This window comes from Nicotiana tabacum, chromosome 11 (genome assembly GCF_000715075.1).
Source record: "Nicotiana tabacum cultivar K326 chromosome 11, ASM71507v2, whole genome shotgun sequence".
Classification (NCBI taxonomy): Eukaryota; Viridiplantae; Streptophyta; class Magnoliopsida; order Solanales; family Solanaceae; genus Nicotiana; species Nicotiana tabacum.
In genome coordinates this window covers 69,048,257-69,068,020 of record NC_134090.1, presented here as the reverse complement: position 1 = coordinate 69,068,020, position 19,764 = coordinate 69,048,257, and positions in this window count along the sequence as shown.

Below are 19,764 nucleotides of genomic sequence, written 5' to 3'. Positions count from 1 at the left end.
TCTATACTTATCTTCAAGAGGCTACGAAACTAGTAGGAAAAATTTACACTTCATTCATTCCTTATCATGCGGCATTATTTCAGCTTGAAGCATATATCTTATGTTCTTTTGCATCCACTCAAATATGGAATTGCGCACTATGCCAATGGTTTGTGATACCATAAAAGGTTTATAAGAGAGCCAGAGTTTCACAACCATTGTTACCACGTGTTGTTCAGAATCGAGGTTATGGAAGTGCAGAGAGATATTTCAGTTGTGCGCATGGGAGTGCATCAGATTTTGACATATGGTTAAAATGTACAATCTTAAGAAAGTTTAATTGGTTACGTAATCATCACAAATGGATGTAGATCTAAAGATAGTTAGTGGTATTAGAGACTATGTGGTTCGTATGGGATTTCTAATTAGCGAAGAGTACATACTAGCAGCCAAGACACTGGAAGAAGTGAGTTTAACTGTCATGAGGATGACAAGCGCCAAATAGATGGCTTGAGGTGTCTTATGACTGGTGTCGTACGAGCGGTGAAGGTTAGTATTATGGATTGTCGGGAATGTGACTTATGATTTCGCACCAAGTGAGGGGAGTCCACTATCAACGATCAGATTGCGGGGTCATGTGTTATATTAGTTTTGGCTTGAGCTGTATATATGTGGTATTGAAAGGTTTGTTGAAACTTGTATATGATTAAGAGCTGAGATTTGAATGGGATGATGATGGGACTTTTGGTATTCCCGCGTCCTTAATAATTCTACATTTCAGTATCAGCACGGTCATGGAAACAATTTTAGAATAATCATAGTGCTCCAGTTAATCAGGACACTCGCGTGGGGCAGTAATCTTTAAATGCACCACTGGTATGGGATTTCCTACAATGGATATCCTAGTTATCCGGCACAGTTCAGTATGAACAGTTTGACTGCATATTGGTTGTTATGAATATGGTGATAATAGGAATATCATGAGAAATTGTCCTAGACTTGGGAGAAATCTATTCCATCAGAGTACACATGCCACATACACCATTACAATTATTACTCTACTTACACTACCAGTTAGGGGTGGAGGACAAGTGGGTAGATAGCACCTGAGAGGTGGAGGCCCGACCCATTGATATATTTGCTATTGTATAGCTGAGGTCGCTACATCAGATGGTGTCATTGCAAGTACGATCGCGAGTTATTATAAAGTAACAATTTTCTTAACTTGATTTGGTTCTGAGTATCGAGACAAGTCCTCCTATTGGGAGATTATATAGAGATAGCTATGTCTATCACTATGTGTTGGTCACTAAAGATAGTTGTGAGGCTAAAAGCGGCTTTTATTAATCATTTCATTGAGTTTGATGCAATTCCAAATAATTGATTTCAATTGTGAATTATATTCCCTATCGATATGAGGTTTTTTTTATATGTTGTGATTTTGTTTAACGGAAATTATTTAGAAGAAGAAAGAAAGGAAATGGAAAATTTCAGTTGGCACAATGTACATATTACTTGTGTATGGAGTTGAGGATGAGATCCTCGTACTTTTGTATGATGTGAAATATTTAAACCGGGCTACAAGCTGTGGTGGATGTTATATAAGGACGAGATCCTTGTGGTGAAAAGTTTATGTGTTTAAACTCTCCCTTTGTGAAATTAAAATTTGTAATATAGTACTTATAGGGAGACATGCCTATGAGGCTTATTTGAAAATTCTTGTATGAATATCTCTGTGCATAATTTGCCAATTTGTTTTTTAACTATTGAGTTTTAGCCCAGAAGATAAGTTCCCAGGTGGCGTTAATATGGCTCGTTAATTTGGGTAATTAATTATGAGGTCTTCATGCCTTGTTGTTAGAAAATGGAGGTTTAAAATGAGATTTTTGTTGGCATGAGATTAATTGGCGATTTGTAATCGATTATGAACAACTATTAAGACTAGAGATGTGGTTAAGGTCATACATATGATGTGTTTCATGTCGAAATATCTTTATGACAGTGTCACACTTGTAATGCAGAAATTGATATTATTGATAATACATTGTGGTGATTTGTTGAGTTGTGGATGTGTTGTTAGGAGTTGTTTTGGTGTTACTCTGGCAAGTGGATAGGCCCAATTACAGGGGAGACTCTGCCGATGTTTTTAAAAAAATTGGGAGTTAGAAAAAAAATTTGGGACATTGAGATGTGCGAAGAAAGAGACAAGTTACATTATGTGTTTGAGAGCGGACTCTACTTCTTATTTGAGGATGAATGACCCTAAGTGGGGGGAGGATGCAATGACCATTAAGCACTAATAAAAAGTTGATGCGTGCGCAGGCACGGGTTGCTATAGCCAGGTGAGACTAATATCGTATGATGATGTGAAAATCGGACCTTTTGAAAATGTTCGGGGTGTAAGCAATTTGGTCTTAAAGTTTACAAATATGGATAAAGGAAATAATCTCAATTGAAATGGTGTTGTCGGACTTATTTCGAATGCGGTAATATGGGATCAACCATGAGTGTATGTGTAAAAGTAGAAACATCAAATTTGAAACCTCAGAATAATCTTAGTACGTTCGAGGACGAACGTTGGTTTAAGAGGTGTAGAATATAACGACCTGACCGGTCGTTTTGAATAAGTACAACCTCGTCTCTCCATATACTACTAAATTCATGCTTCATGGTTCTTATGTAACTTGCCGGGGGAATTGGTTCGAGTTCGAAAAGGTTTTTGAAAGGAATTGAGACACTTAGTCTCCAAGAAGAGAGATTAAGTTAAATTAAATTGTCCGGAAGGTGAAATATGAGTAAACGAATCCGGAATGGATTTTTTTGATTATTCCAATAGCTCTGTATGGTGATTTTGGATTTAGGAGCGTGCTTGGAAAATTATTTGGAAGTCCATAAGACAAATTGGCGCATTTTGGCAAAGTAAGAAAGTTGACGTGTTCAAATTATATTATTTTATATGTGGAAGAGGTCTATTACCGTGATGGATACCAATTAGATGTGATAGAAAGTGTACAAGGCGTAATCAGACATGTTCGCGTAGAGGAAGTTGAGCAGCTGGGGTTCAGGTGGAATTGTTATTCGCGTTCGCGGAAGGGAAGTCGCGTTTGTGGTGAGTAAGGGCGCTAAGCCTTCGCGTTCACGAGCAGGGTGACGCGATCGCGATGAAGGAATTTTGGTCAAAGTAAGTTTGTTCTTCGCGAACGCGAGGCGTTGACCGCGTTTGCGAAGAAGGATTTGATGCCTAGGCAGAATGTTCAAATAGCCATTGGTCCGCGATTTTTGGGGTTAACTTCCACCTTTTTTGAGCAATTTTGGAGCTTTTTGAAGAGGATTGATGAGGGATTCAAGGGGAAACACTTGGAGGTAAGATTTATGGACTTAATACTCGATTCTAATGTGGATTCTACCAAATTAATCATGGAATTTAAGCCTAATATTGAAGAACTAGGGCTTGGTATTGGAGAACTAGACTTCAGGATTTGAGGGGCCATTTGTGGTCGGATTTTGGGACTTTTAATATGTATGAACTCGTGGGGTGATAAAGAATCTGTTGATGTAAATTTTATCGAATTCCGAGATGTGGGCACGAGGCGTTGGGTTTGGCCAATTTCGGGATTTGTGTTGTAATTTTATTTCGTCCGAGTGACCTTTGTTCCCTTAGCATATTTTGATGGTTTTGCACTGATTTTGGTTAGATTTGGAGTATCTCGAGGCTGATTCGAGGGGCAAAGGCATCGCGAGCTAAAGATTTGGATCGGGTAGAGGTGAGTAATAATTGTAAATGTTGTCCTGAGGATATGAAACCCCAGATTTGCACATCGTTGTGCTATATTGAGGTGACACACGCGTTAGATGACGAGCGTGGGGTCGTGCACTGTTGGGTATTGTGACTTAGTCCATCCAGAATGATTGTTTTACCGTGTATTTGACTGAAAATTATTTGTTAACATCACATTTTGGGCTGAATGCTATAATCGGGCCTCGTGCCAACTATTTGAACCCTTAGGGGATTTTTATTGATATTTCCTCACTGTTTGACTTTATACTTGAACTCAGTCATGCTATATTCTACTGTTTTCATAACTCAGCCATGTTTACTCTTCTTTAACACTTAAAATGATATTTTAAATGATATTTTGGGCTGAGCATCATGTTTTAATGTTGCTCGAGTGGCTTGTGAAATTCTGACTGAGTAAGGACGAGGGCCTATGTTGTGAGGAAGCACCTGATTATGATTATGAGGCCGAGGGCCTATGTTGTGAGGAAGCACCTGATTATGATTATGAGGCCGAGGGCCTGAGATTTGTAACCCATGAGGTGGCTTGTTGATATGAGGCCGAAAGTCTATGTGATTATGCCACGAGATGACTTGATATTGCGCTTGGGCTGTAAGGGGCCCTACAAGGAGTCTGCACACCCCCAGTGAGCGCGAGTACCCATTGTGATGTGAGATATAGCCCGAGGGGCTGGTGTTGTTCTATGATATTGCCCGAGGGGCGGATTCTGTTGACATTGTGCCTTTCCTAGTTGCTTGTCATTTACTTGCTTAATTGTTAAGAAGGCATTTCAAGAAGTTTAAACTGAACTAAAGTGACTTTACATATTTTTACTGCTTCATTGTTTTTACTGGCTTTTACTACTTCCGTATAGCCTATTGATGTGCCTTTATGTAATTTCTTATTACTTAGTCTACATTTATTATTATTACTCACTGAGTTGGCTTACTCACTTTACTCCCTGCACCCCGTGTGCAGATTCAGGCGCATCAGGTCCTGCTTGCGAGGGTTGAGAGCTTTCCAGCAGATTTCGGAGATTCACTAGGTAGCTGCACGACGTTCGCAGCCCAGTGCTTCTTATTCTATCTTATGTTCTTCTGTTTTGGTTATGTAATAGTGGTGTAGACTCTTTCATACTTGTAGTTTTTTATGATAGATGCTCATGACTGGTGACACATCGATGTCGGGCTATGTCTATTCCGCAATTGTATTATTCACCTTATTTTGGGATTACTATTATTATGCTAAAGACATAGCTTTTATTATTGAATTGCTTAAAAATGAATTGGGAGTGTGTCGGCTGGCCTTGTCTTCGGGAGAGGCGCCATCACGACCGTGTCCGGATTTAGGGTCATGACAAAGATGATCAGAAAGGGCAGTATTTATCACTTAGTTCGGGTTCAGGATGTGAAAGTAGAGTCACCAACCAATCAGTCCATCCCTGTGGTGAATGAGTTTCCCAATGTTTTCCCCGATGAGCTTTTGGGTCTCCTGCCAGAACGAGAAATTGAGTTTTCTATTGATCTACTACCAGATACTCAACCAATATCTATTCCTACCTATAGAATGGCCCCCACAGAGTTGAAAAAGTTAAAGGAACAACTAAAGGACTTACCTGAAAAAGGCTTTATCAGACCTAGTACGTTACCGTGGGGAGCACCTGTTTTGTTTGTGAAGAAGAAAGATGGTTCCTTACGAAAGTTTATTGATTATAGGCAGCTGAATAAGGTGACAATCAAGAATAAGTACCGGCTCCCGAGAATTGATGATTTATTCGATCAGTTGCAAGGTGCCAAGTGTTTTTCAAAGATAGACTTGAGGTCCGGGTACCATCAGTTAAGGGTTAAGGATGAAGATATTCCAAAGACAACATTCAGGACTAGATATGGGCACTTTGAGTTTCAGGTTATGTCGTTCGGTCTGACCAATACCCCAGCAGTATTCATGGATTAGATGAACCATGTGTTCAGGACTTTTTTTAGATCTGTTCGTAATTGTATTTATCGATGATATATTGGTGTATTCTCATTCAGAGGATGAGCATGCTGATCATCTGCATTCTGTGCTCAGAGTTCTACACGAAGGAAAGTTGTATGCAAAATTTTCTAAATGTGAATTGTGGTTGAACTCTGTAACTTTCCTTGGGCATATCATTTCGGGTGAAGGCATCCGGGTGGATACACAAAAGATTGAGGCAGTAAAGACTTGTCCTACACCAACAACACCGACGAAGGTTCATAGCTTTCTCGGTTTGGCAGTTTATTACAGGAGATTTGTGGAAGGATTTTCTTCCTTTTCAGCACCTTTGACAAAGTTGACTCATAAGGGAGCAAAGTTTCAATAGGCTGATGATTGAGAACGGAGTTTCCAGTCATTAAAGGACAGATTAACGTCAGCACCGGTTCTAACGCTTTTATAAGGGACCGATGGTTACATTATCTATTGTGACACTTCAGGCGTTGGGTTGGGTTGTATGCAGCGTGGTAAGGTTGCGGATTATGCTTATAAGAAAACTAAGAAAGCATGGGAAGAACTACCCAACCCACGATTTAGATTTAGCTACGGTGATTCATGCACTAAAGATGTGGAGGAACTACTTGTATGTCATTCATGTTGATATCTATACGGACCATAAGAGACTCCAGTACATCTTCATGTTGATATCTATACGGACCATAGGAGACTCCAGTACATCGTCAAGCAAAAGGAATTGAATCTTCGTCAAAGGAGATGGTTGGAGCTACTTAAAGACTATGACATTGATATTTTATACCATTCGGGGAAGGCAAATGTAGTAGCCGACGCCCTTAGCCGTAGATCTATGGGTAGCCTATCGTATTTATGGACAGAAAAGAGGGGGATAGCCTATGAGGTTCATCAGCTAGCTAGTCTTGAAGTTTGGTTACTGGACTCAGGTGACATTGGAATTACTCTTCAGGTTACGACAACATCCTCTTTAGTAACTGAAGTAAAGGAATGCCAGCACGAGGATCCTATGGTAGTTCATTATAGGGATACCACCCTTCAGAAGGAGAAGACGCCATTTGAAATTATAGGAGATGGGGTCCTCAGATATCGAGGAAGATTATGTGTACCTAATGTTGCAGGGCTGCGTCGGCAGGTTATGGGAGAAACTCCCTATTCTCGTTATTCTATCCATCTAGGAGCGACAAATATTTATCATGACATTAGGGAAGTATATTGGTGGGATAGAATGAAAAAGGATATAGCAAAATTTGTTGCTCAGTGTCCTAACTGTCAACAGGTTAAGATTGAGCATCAAAGACCCGGTGGATTGTTGCAGGCTATGGAGATTCTGACTTGGAAATGGGAAATAATCAATATGGACTTCATCATAGGCTTACCTCGTACCCAGCGTAAGTTTGATTCGATATGGGTGATTGTTGATAGGCTTACAAAGGCAGCCCATTTTCTTCCTGTCAAGACTACATATTCCCCAAAGGATTATGCGAGGTTTTATATTAAGGAGATAGTACGACTGCATTGTGTCCCTGTATCTATCATCCCGGATAGAGGAGCTCAATTTATAGCTAACTTCTGGAGGTCCTTCCAAAAGGGATTGGGGACTCAAGTAAGTCTTAGTACAACATTTTATCCCCAAACAGACTGACAGGCTGAGCGTACTATTCAAACATTGGAGGATATGTTACGAGATTGTGTAATAGACTACAAAGGTAGCTGGGATGATCATCTGCCGCTTAATGAGTTCGCGTATAATAATAGCTACCATTCCAGCATTCAAATGAATCCATACGAAGCTCTTTACGAATGTAAGTATAGATCGCCTATAAGGTGATTCGACGTTGGAGAATCTAGATTACATGGACCAGACCTGGTTTAGCAACCATAGAAAAAGTAAAGTTGATTCGGGATCGACTATTGACAGCTTAGAGTCGTTAGAAGTCATATTCTAACGTTCGGCATCGAGATTTAGAGTTCAGGGTTGATGACTGGGTATTCTTAAAGGTGTAACCTATGAAGGGTATGATGAGGTTGGAAAGAAAGGCAAACTTAGCCCACGGTATATTGGGCCTTATAGGATCATTCGAAGAGTGGGACGAGTAGCTTATGAGTTAAAATTGCCCTCAAAATTGGAGTATGTCCATCCGATTTTTCACGTATCTATGTTACGGAAGTACATTGGCAATACTACCCGAGTGGTGCCCATGGATGATGTACAGATTACAGAGGACTTGTCATATGAGAAAATTCCGGTTGCCATCTTAGACCGACAAATCCGCAAGCTGAGGAATAAGGAGGTAGCTTCCGTGAAAGCACTTTGGAGAAACAACAATGTGGAAGAAATGACTTGGGAGGCCGAGGAAAACATGAAGTATAGATATCCCTACTTATTTTCTCCTCTAGATAAGGGTCCGACTAAGATGTATCATAAGGTACATGTATAAATTTTTGTGTTGGTTATTGTCGTTGGTCATGTGAAGCCATTGTCGTTATTGATAATTATGGTCCAGTGTGGCGTTGGAATATTAAACTTCTATGAGGAGAATTGGTAGTGGTTTTGTTACAAAGGTGACCCTGCCAAAGTTATACTGATCACAGGGAGTTGACTATTCGAGGAAAAATATTTCTAAGGGGGGAAGAATGTTACATTTCGCGTTTTTGTACGTTAAAATTTCGTTTTCAGTTAACCAACGTAGACTTGGGGATGAGATCATCTTGACGCTAACGTACTTACGTTATTTATAACAAGAGATAAAGTAGTGTTATGGATGATAAAGGGGTACACGGATTAAAGGAAACGAGTTTCGTTGAAAGTGGTCAATTTGGAATAAAATACGGGTCGAGCGATAATACCCGATATTTATGAACTATTACCATGCAAGTTACCATATGACCACGGTAGTATAATGTATAAAGTATATTAAAAATAAGTTAAATTTTAAGTAATTTGGGGTAATTTTTAAAATATGCGGGTAATTGGTTAATAACCAGATAATAGGACATTACCCGATTAACTACTAAGTGGATAAAAACTTAATAGTTATCCCCCAAACAATGTGGCAAGAAGCCACCAAGATAAAAAGTGACTAAGTAGTCACTTACTGACACCTAGGAATAAACAAGAATTGGACAACTAAGTTATCTGCTAAAGTAACATCTAAACCAAAAACGATGCCAAAGAAAATGTGATTCTTTCCAAATTGCAAAGAAACAGAAACATTTCCTCTCAAATTGTCAAGGAACCAAAAACATTTTATTCATTTCAAAACCAAGCCAAGTTTTAGTTTAAATCCATTCCTTAGTTCTAAAACGTTAGAAGCAGAACAAATTCGTCCAAGATTTCTAGGGATCTAAGTGTAATTTCGTTCATATTTTGCATAAGAAGATTCGTTCAAATAATTCAAGAAATAGGTATGTTAAGGCCCTCCCTTCTTTCTTTTGTCATGGTCCAAGTTATACTAAAGAAATGAGAAAACACACAGTTTTCACAAATTACTCTATTCATAGAATTATTAGGGGTGTCTATATTCTTGATCCTTTATGAAAATTATTATTATTTTCTGTTCATGGGTCTCAGAATAATATGCAGTTGGAAAAGTGAGTAGGTCTGTTGTGTTATTTGTGATGTGTGTGCAAAGTTTCAGGTCATTCGGATGATGTTTGATATGTTTTGGCATCGTTTGCAGAATTCGGAAGTTTGGAAATACTTAGGCTTAAATCTGAGGGTGATTTGGTGTTTCTAGTTGTTTTGAGTGTTCGATTAGTTGGTATAAGTTTGAATGATAATATGTGACTTGTTGGCATGTTTGGTTGAGGTCCCAAGGGCCTCGGGTTGAATTTGAGTGGTTGACGGAAAAATTATCATAGAGTTGATGTTGCTAATTTCTGCTCCTTCTGTCATTTCTGCACCTGCGAGTTGGGGACCGCAGGTGCAAGGTCGCAGATGCAATATGGAGACCACATATGCGGAATTTGGCCATCAGGAGAAGAACCGCAGGTGCGGTGTGTTGGGCGCATCTGCGGGACCGCATGTGCGGTGCCTGGGCGCAGATGCGGCCTAGGGAATTTAAGTGAAAATCACATATGCGGTTGATTTGACCGCAAATGCGGATTTTTTGCTGCACGTGTGAGATCCCTGGGGCTGAATGTATATAAAGGACCCTTCGCGAATTTTGGTCATTCTTCACAATTCCAACTCGATTTTTGGATCTTTTGGAGGGTTTTGACGAGGGATTCAAGGGGAAACTCGTTGAGGTAATGTTTTTAAACCTAAAACTCGATTCCATGGTGATTTTTCAGTTGATTAAGTAAGAAATTTGTTGGATTTAAGGGTCAAAATTGGGGAATAAGGGCTTGGAACTTGAGAGTTAAAATTGAGTGATTGAGGGGTCAAATCAAGTTAGATTTTGGTAAATTTGGTGTGTATGGACTCGTGAGAGGATAAAGATTCTAGTTTTATGATTTTTTTGGATTCCGAGATATTAGTCCAGGGTCGGGTTTGGCCAATTTCAGGATTTTTGTGCTAATTTTACAATTTTCGTATGGGCTTTGTTTCTTTAGCATATATTAATGATGTGATACTGATTTTGGTTAGATTCGGAGCATTTGGAGGCCGAGTCGAGCGGCAAGGGCATCGCATGTTGGAGTTTTGCTGGTTTGAGGTAAGTAATGACTGTAAATCTTTTTCTGAGTGTATGAAACCCCGGATTGCACATCGTTTCACTACTTTGAGGTGATGCACACACTAGATGATGAGCGTGGGGGCATGCACCCTTGCAGATTATGACTTGGTCCGTCCCGTGCGACTATTAAGTCACACATTTGACTGAAAACTATTTGTACTATTGTGCTTTGGAAAGTATCACTATGTTTAGGGCTGTATGCCATATTTGGGCCTCGTGCCAAGCTGTTTGGACCCTTAGGAGCTTTGTACTACTATTCCTCACTGTTTTGATTTAATATATGCACTCAGTCATACTGTGTTTTACTGATTTCAACTCTACCTTATTTACTCCATTTTGATACTATAAGTGATATTTTGGGCTGAGCACCCTATATTACTGTTAGCCCGAGCGACTTGAGAGGTTTCTAACTGAGTGAGGCCGAGGGCCGGTGTTGTGAGGATATCATAGGATCGGGTTGCGTGCCACAACATGTTGTACTGATTTGTGATATATGAGAGGCCTGATTGATTTATGCCACGAGGTGGCTTGTTATAGCGCTTGGGCTGTAGGAGCTCCCCCGGAGTCTGAACACCCCCAATGACCGCGGGTACCTTAGTGAGTGATGTGATGTTGCTCGAGGGGCTGTTCTTGATTCATGTTATGCCCAAGGGGCTGATTACGAGTGATTGTGAGGTTGCTCGAGGGGCTGGTGCTGATTGATATTATGCCCGAGGGGCGGTTTATGATACATGTCTTACCCGAGAGGCTATTTATTATTTTTATCATTTTTACTCTAAACTTCATTGTATCTATGTTAAAACTGTTAGAAAGACATTTTTCAAAGGAATTTTACAGAAATTGGATTTTAACGAGGTGATTTGATTTATATACTGTTTTGGAAACATAATGTACTCATTGTGGTGTTGTGAAGTGGATTATGTATTTTCTTACGGCTCAATCTTTATTTACTTTTATTACTTACTGAGTTGGCGTACTCACATTACTCCCTGCACCTTGTGTGCAGATCCAAGAGTTGCGGGTCGTGATAGCGAGCGCTAATCTTTCATCCAGCAAGTCCTTTGGTGTCGGCAAGCTAGCGGCATAACGTTCACAACCTTGCTCTTCTCCTTTTATCTTCCTTAGACTATTTTAGTAGTTTCTAGACTATGATAGTCTTCATTATATTTAGACCTTATTAGATGCTCGTGACTTGTGACACCCCGATGTCGGGCTTTTGGTTTACCGTAAAAATGGTAACAACAATTAAATTTGTAAATGGGATTCTAAAAATATGTGATTTATTCTCGAGCTAGTTGTTAGAGCATATGATGCTAAGAACGTGAAGTTTAATGATGAAGTGCCAGCTAAAATAATGCAGTAATCAAACCGAAGGGGCCTGTTGCTCGGATGCAGGACCGGCCAGAGAGGACCTCAGGGTCGAGGTTCGAGTCGGGCTCGAGCTATCGGGGGCAGCCTAGAATGAGATAACAATTAAGGATAGGATTAAGCAAGGCTCTTTACGACCAATATTGAGCGATATAGTGAAGAACAAGTAAGAGGACGTTAGATATTAAAGCGGCCTTGGGCCAGTGAGGACGAACAAGCTAGAAAGAAAAGAGAGAGCGAGGTATTATTGCACTTGTGGAGAAATGGAGCAATATCAATTCCTTACGAGGTAGGGAAAGTCCCCTTTATATAGGATGGGGGACTCGGCTACAAGTATGTGGAGATTAATTACAAAGTATGGAGATGGGATGGCTTGATGCGATGCCTCAACAAAGGCTCTAGATAGGCCGGCCCTGTCAGACTTAGCCGTGTGCCTTGGGAGCTTCCCCCTCTATCTTGGCTTCGGTCTCTGTTTCCTCTAAGTCGGGCTTCGACGAGCCCCAAGGTCAGGAACTTGGTTGTGGCCTCCCGTCCTCGGGGTCCCAAGGCATGCTTCTGAAATGATTCTATAGCGAGAAATCAAGTCTTCTGATTTTGCCGCATACAGATAGTCTCCGCATTTCCCATAATGAAATGATGGGAAATGATTCTGACACTTGCCTCCTCGAGCATCTTTCGGTGATGCCATATCGATGATGCGACTCCTGGCGTGAGCTTTGTGGTTATAGAACATCCACGGGCTCGTGCTTTTCGACCTTATTCATTGCACTCCTGATTCTTGCTTCCCAAGGTGAAGGTACCGCCGTCAGTTCGATTTTCCATGGATGCATTGACTCTGCTCGTTGGTCGATCTTCCAAAGCCTAGATGATCGTGTCGCAACCCCCTATAAATGGGGGTGCCTTGGCTTTGCTTTTCCTATCCTAGTGCCTCTGTTGGCTTACTTACCTATTTCTTCTTATCATCTTCTTTCACCCTTGAATATCATGCTACGGGCTCATGACCTTAAGGCCATTTGGAGAAGTTTCCTTAGACTATGTCATGGCCTTCTTCTGGGGCTTCTGTTCGTCGAGCATAACTATGTTGTCCCGCTACTACTATGGTCGTTAACATGTTTACTGTGGCTGCTGTTGTTGGCCCGAGGTGGTGATGGATGAGGAGTCGATTTCCCCCTCATGTAGACAGTTGTTCGGATTGTGCACCACTACTCACTCTCCTACCTGGGCCTGGTGTGGGACTTCATCCCTAGGGTTTTTTCTCTCCCAAGGGATAAAGTGGCATTACTGGCCGTTGAGGCTGGGGTCCACCGAATCTTTAACCTTTGGCTTCGGCGGGCCATGTCTCTTTTCTCTGCCTACGCTGCATCCCCTCCTTCTCTTCTTCTTCATCTCCTCCTGCGGAAATCCCTCGAAGGATTGAGCTGGGAACCTATGGGAGGTGGAGGTCGAAGGAATCACCCTCAAGGAAACGTGCACGAGGGTGCGGCCCTCAAGGATGCTGATATCGGAGATGGATCCTTGAGGGCGGACCCAGCGCTTGGGTTTCATCACATGTACATCCTTTCGTTCCTCCGCTTTAGGTGTAAACTCCTGTAGGCTTTTATAATTGTATGTAGCGTCCCCTCGAGGGCTGTCGTACATGCATATTTTATGAATATGAATATACTCCATTGACTTCAGCTTTTGATCTTTGCTTTGTTTCTGTATAATCTTATGCCCTTCGAGTCCCCTTGAATGCCTTCTTTTATTCGTTGACTGCTGATATCTGACTTGGGCTCGGGCGTTCTTTCTGATCCTCTGTCGATCGACATGGCTCTCTTTTCAACCCATCGTCGTACTTCGGACCAATCCTAAATTGATCTGATAGGCCCAGGCTACTGAGGACCTCTGAGTTGTATGGAGATAATGCATCGAATTTTGGAGCCTTCAGGAATGTTATCATGAATGAAGGTCAGCTTCGGGTACCTAGGGGTCCCTTTTGATCTTGATATATATAGGCCCCCCCTTTATAAAGTGTATAGGATAGACTTCTGTTGAGGAGTTGCCTGCTGCCTCGGACCTTCGTGGAGCACTCACGATCGAAGCTTCCTCCATTTATAAAAGAGGGAATTACGATACCAGGTACTTGCCTTGCATCGAGTGCTAGTTTTAAAAAACTTCCCGAAGTCCGACTTCTTTGGGTCGGGGATCCTCGAGGTAGGATGCTGTCTCAAGCTTGGAGATAATATGGATGGCCCCTCGGGTCTTGACTTATCGTTGAAGGATGCTATCTGGATCGGGTATCGATCCATCGATCTTTATCGAGGCTATCGGCTTCCCGGGGCTCGCAACGGGTAAGCGAGTCGTCGCTACTTCTCGCATATATGTGGGGCGGCTTCGGCTTCTTCGCATGACCTCACTATTTTTAGATAGTCGCTTTTTGTCTTTGGCACAAGGTACTTCATCTCTTAAGGTGCAAAAAGTGTTGGTGCACACTCTTGCTTTGACCTGTTAGTTTTACCATAGTCATGGAAACCACTTCGGGATCGGTCCGGTAGGGAATGAGAGGTGTTGCTCCCGACGCTTAGGAACCGAGGGAGTTCGCTCGAAAGAAGGCATCCTTGATAAGAGAGGAACACCTAAAGATGGTGAAGAGATATTGCGGGTGGATCGAGGGGGTAACACTGCAGGTGCTTTCCCCATATGAGGGTATTACAGACTTTACTGAAGGATTCTTGAGCGTATACCTATACCCTTTTGCATTTGGCCCCCCTGATTGGGTTGTGCTTGATTTTTGCTTGAAGTATCAGGTTACTTTGGCGCAGATTCATCCATCGTTTTGGCGAATGGTGTTGATGATGAGGTTCTTCACGGAGAAGGCTGGGCTCGAATTCACGCTTAATCACCTCGTTATGCTATACCATCCCTTTCATCATCGAGGCTTCCTAACTCTGAGGTGCCATTCATCCACACCCTTTGTTGTTGATGACGAAGAAGATGGGGACCGAGAGTGGGCCAGTTGGTTTATCCAGGTCCGGACGACTGACATTATCCCAGCGGGGCATTGTCTATTTCCCGAAAGATGGAATCATGCACGTGAGTGGGGCGTCTGGCGCTTTTTCAGATTTTGCCTATAGCAAAAATTAGTTGAGTAATAATGTTGTCTCCCTTGTTGCAGCAACTTCGTGGATGCCGGGCGAAGTCCTCGACCTACCCGGCTGGGTCCGAAAGCCGGTGACCCATTCGACCTGCGACGAGCGCAGGTGGCGAGCTGTATTTTGTACCAAATGGGGAGTGAAATACCAAGGTATGTGGGTATGTTTCCTTTTCCGTGGCCTTTATATATTTGCAGTAATATTTCCCCTTTCATTTGTACTAGATTCACCGTTTGCAAGTATAGGGCGGTTCTTTGGGATGAGGCAGTGCTCTTCTGAAGAGGGGAAGGAGTCATTGGCCTCCGAGCTGAGGGACGATGGCGATAAGGGGGATCGACACCCGCGGTGTGATGGAGCTTTTAGTAGCGTTGGGCAGGACCAAATCTTTGAGGAGAGGGCATCGTCAGAGCCTGATGTTCCCGGAGTATCAGATTCCCGGGCGGCAGTTCCTCCGAGTGAATATGCTCTGCCCGATGTTGGTTATCCTGGGGCCGAAGAGGAAGGATCAACAAGAGTGTGTTCTGACTTAGAGGAAGTCCGTCGGCTTCTCTTCGAGGTGAGTTTAGGTGAGTTTTTTCCTGTATGTCACACCCTCCTCACTTTATTAAGTTTTCCTTGCGCAGGTTTGTGATAGGCTTATGTCTGAGCTGTTGTGTCAAGGGGCCAGGCTCCAAAAAATCCTGAACGAGGGTGAGTCCCTTAGGCTCCTTAACGAGGAGAAAGAGGCGGAGTTGGCGCTTTGGCGATATGAGGCGTATCGGAGCTCAAACTATGAGAGCTATTTGATGAAGCAGGTAACTTCCTGTAGTACGCGCTTCGCTTCTCTCTAACCTTAAGGCTAACCCCTTTTGTTATATCAGCTGCAGAAAAAAAGGCGTAGGCGTTGGAGTACCTCAAAGGCGACGTCAACTGCATTAGAGTTGCTTGTGGGGAGCTAAGGGCTCAGGTGCAGGCTCGTGCTTTGGAGGAGATAAGTGCCTCGGTCAGGGTCCCTGCCTTCGAGGCCCAACTTCGCTTGACTCGTGATAACGCCAAAGTTCAAGCGAACATGATTGGGAAACTCAAATCTGATCTCTCAAAGGTCAGAGCTGAGATAATTGATGCCCAGGCTGAAGTGGAACTAAGCCAGACCAAGGCTAATCAGAAGATGGCGATTCGTATGAAGGATGCTGCTAATGCCAAAGCTAAGATGAAGCCAGCCCTCGACTGGGAGAAGAGGATCAAGGAATATGTTCGTTATAGATCCCGAAGAGAGGTACTCGAGGAGGTCGGTGCATGGGGCTTCGTTCTCTCGAAAGAATTGGCTCAAGCAAGGGCAGATGAGTGCGACGCTCGGTCACTTCTCGCTGACGTCGCGGAGGGCGAATTTCACAAGCTATAGCCCTTTAGTGCGGAGTGTAGATTTCGCCGTTTTGTCACTTTGTTTCTGATATATGTAGAGCATGCTTGTAGATGGAGAATGTGCCCTTTTCGCGCATATAATATATAGGAAGAAACTTGAAGCTTTATTTCTTCTGTACCTCTTTTCTGTTATTACTTTTCAACCGGGCAGGCTGGTTTTGGTATTTGGCGGGATCCTCATAGGTCCGAAACTGGTCAAACAGACCTAGGGGCTCTTAAGTGTGATCCTTGACATGAGCAGGTGCTGGGGCCTCTGTGCTTGGACCGGTTGTTTTAGGCTTAGTCTTCGAGTCGGGCTTCGACTCAAGCCTTCTTACACTTGAATCTTTTATGCCCACTCGGGCAAGCAGTAATTGTTTTTATTTCTTGCCCTGGGGCATTTGCCGTTTCGACTATTTTGGATCCAGTCTCCGAGTCGCATTACAACTCGAGCTTCAATTGACCCTTAAGCTCTTTCCTGCCCGCATGGGTGGATGATGATGGCCTTTTGTGCTCCGGGTCGAAGTGACCTTACAGGCGCATGGCCAGGAGATTCGCTCGGCTGGCGATAGTGGCATTTATGTCGTGCCCTAAGGCATATTGTAGTTTAACTATTCTGGGTCTAGTCTCCAAGTCGCATTGTGACTCGAGCTTTAATTGACCCTCAAGCTCTTTCCTGCCCGCATGGGCGGATGATGATGGCCTTTTGTGCTCCAGGTCGAAGTGACCTTACAGGCGCGTGGCCCAAAGATTCGCTCAGCTAGAGATAGTGGCATTTGTGTCGTGCCCTTAGGCATATTGCAGTTTAACTATTTCAGGTCCAGTCTCTAAGTCGTGTTGCGACTTGAGCTTTAATTGACCCTTAAGTACCTCTGGTTTTCAGATTGGCGATAGTGCCTCTTACGTTGTTTCAGTCATTGAGACCTTTCAATATGTGGCCCGAAGGCTTGTATAGTTAACTATTTTGGATTCGGTCTCCTAATCGGGTTACGATTCGAGCTCATTTTAATCCTTAAATTGTCAATTTTTTAGTTGGCGATAATGGCCCTTATGCTGTTTGGTCGTAGAAACCTTTTAATATGTGACCCGGAGGCTTGCTTAGCTGGCAACAATGGCTCTTACATTGTTTTTTCCCGTGGGAATTTTTGTAGGCTTTGTTTTCCGCTTGTTAAGGTCTTTTGGAATATTTTTGCGTGACCTGTCGTCGGTTCTAGAAGAACCTCGATTTTAAGTCGTTGTCGGTGATGTTTTGAGCACCTCGGAAGGTTTATAGCTCGTAGGTTGAGTAGATCGATGCTTTTGTTATTTGGAGCCGACATGGTCGGAGCTCATATTTGCCTATTGAGGGAAGCCTATTTTAATCGGTTCTTTCTGAAGTATATTCGAAGTTGTGGCTTGCGATTTTAGTGACACTTGGGCATCCCCGAGTCACATTATTTTGGTTGTATCAGCCGTTTTGACTGTAGTCATATGTGTTTGGCCGTAGCCATTTTTGATCCCGAGTGATAGTTTAGGTGTCTACGCCGAGGATATGCCCTTTAGGGATTCTTACAAATGTGACGTATAACCTAAACTTCGGGATTTTCATGCCTGTTGAGGTCTTATAGTTTGTCATGCTTGTTGAGGTGTTACAGTTTGTCATGCCTGTTGAGGTCTTACAGTTTGTGTAATGTAGAATAGATCTGGTTACGTCGAGGCTGCCTGCTAAGGGTTTTATAGTTTCGGGTTTTCCAGCGTATGGCAATTAATGGTAGTCTTTGAGTCATCGAGTTTGTTTAAGCTTGAAGACCGCTTCTCATGAGCTCGCAGTTGCCTTGTGGGGTCTTCTTGAGCCCAGAGTTCCGACCCTGGGGTTGTGCAGTTGTTGAATTGTTGATGCTAACTCTCCGAGTATCTCGGGACGCATTCGGCGGAGAGGCCCTTGGCGCGAGTACGCTGAAATCCCCTTTTCCGAAGTACTAAATGCTGAAAAGATATTCTTTATTGCTTGGCATAAATATATGTTGTAAATACATGTTGTCTCATCGTTTTGATCTCAGCCCGTGTAGGTATGGCTATTTGGACCATCTGATTCATTACAAGGTTCCCTCTTGAAACTCAGTCTGCTAGTTTCGGTCCTTTCGAGGGAATGGTGCCCTTGATAGAAGATCATCGCCCGTCATCTGATTGCATAATAAGGCCTGTGATCTTGTCTGATCTTGCTGGCGGGACCCTCTTTGGGGGTATGCTGCTCTGCTAATAATCTTGTTGGCAGGACCCTCTTTGGGTTTGAAGTCCGATCGATGGAAGAGGGCACGGCGCACCCTGCTAAGGCCTTGGATCTCCGGGTGGAGTTAAAACTTCCGAATGCCCCGGCTGATTACCTGCATATAGGTTAGTAAAAAAATAATGAAGGAGTGAAGTAGTTCTTCCTCACCGCGGGATGTGTAGGTAACCTTTCGACGTTCGGGATGTTTCTGCCATTCCGAGGCGCGAGCCCTAATATAGCCTTTTACTGTGTTCAACAAGGCTTGGCCGAAGATGCGGTACTGCTTACCCTTTGATCCCTTTGAGGGTGGAGGCGTTGATGCCGGCGATGCGTTACATGGTGAGGGATTTCCTCTCGTCGCATGCAGCTCCTTGTCGAATACTTTAGTCCTACCCTTGTCATAGGGTTTCATCCCTTTGGCGGAGTGGTGTCGAAGTTGCCTCCGGGTGGCGTGCCCATTGTCATCTGAATATGATGTTCGTGCCTTGCAAGCTTGGCGTTCCAGTCCGAGCTGAGACGGGTTATATAGAGGGAGCAGTCTTCCTGATTGTTGTGGTGATCGGCGTCTGGAATCCGTCAAAGATTCGAGATGTGGGAGTGACTTGGTTTCGTTAGTCTGAATCGCCCCATTGGCTTTGGTCTGACATTATCGGTATTATTGATTGAACAACCTATATTCATGAACATATATTTTATTTGGAATAGGTCAAATGAGGGAGAGGGTTACCAACGCGTCAATACGAGGTCAAGGCGAAGTCTCGGTGTCCCTTTCCTTGGAAGCAAGGGTGTCCTTTGGAATATTTCCCAAACCCATGTTTCCCCGGTGACGAGCACTTTCACTCTACATTTTATGGATCTTTGAAGGGTGTCACCGCCCCTTCACTGTCATGGTAATACGTCGTGGCTTGTCAGCTTCATTTTTCCCGGTCTCCTTCCTCCCTTAGATCTGGATTCGATCCTAACCGCTCGATGGTACTCGGTGGTGATTTTTTTTGAATATCACGATTGTCGTTCTTTTGTGCCGGTGTCCATTTTTGACTCCGTAGCCGCGCGCGCCCTGCGGTTCCTACGCCGGGCTATGGTTCTTTTGAAGGGGTCTTGGTCGTATAGGTATGAGTCTCTTGGCGTTCTTGTTTTCGCTTAAGGTGATCACGATGTTTGGTAAAGCAATGCTGAAATCGTACTCAGCTGAGCGGTGTTCCCCTGTCGGCTGTGCC